Source organism: Octopus bimaculoides, chromosome 20, assembly GCF_001194135.2.
Source record: "Octopus bimaculoides isolate UCB-OBI-ISO-001 chromosome 20, ASM119413v2, whole genome shotgun sequence".
Taxonomy (NCBI): domain Eukaryota; kingdom Metazoa; phylum Mollusca; class Cephalopoda; order Octopoda; family Octopodidae; genus Octopus; species Octopus bimaculoides.
This window is the reverse complement of record NC_069000.1, coordinates 13,601,022-13,601,643: the sequence shown is the minus strand read 5'-3', so window position 1 is coordinate 13,601,643 and position 622 is coordinate 13,601,022.

The window sequence follows — 622 nt, the reverse complement described above, 5'->3', positions numbered from 1 at the left end:
TCTCTCTCTTTCCTTTCCCGAGCGTCCAATAACACTATCCGTATCACGTCCTCACTTTGTTGTTTTTTTGTCATTGTTTTTTGTGTTTTTTTGAACCTATGTTTAAGAATGCTTTTTTAGGTGATTTTAAATGTCTTGCCCGCTCACGTTTTGGTATGCTGCTATATTTCATGTTGAGAACAATTTAGGTCTTAATAGACACAAAATGTGATCTATTTCTAGCACATTAATTGTCCACGTTAGTGGTCAACGTTATTTTTTAAAAATGTACCTTAATCTCCTGAGATTGCAGATACTATTTCTGAATCTCTTTGATTCTTTAGATGTGCTGGCCTCCTGATAATTAATCGATATTAATTAATATATGATTAATTACCAGATTTTATAATAATATATATATATATATTAGGTTGTTTCATATGAAATGTCGCATTTTAATAGCTTGTTATTTCAGTCATTTAACAACTCAATTATGTATACCTAGCACGTAATCTTGACTCTTTTTCTTTCCCAACAATATTAATACCAAATACAAAATTCGTACCCACAGACCTTATGAAAATGGTAACAGCCAAACTATGTTGAGTGATTTTCTCGTATGAGTACAAACTACGTCACTCTG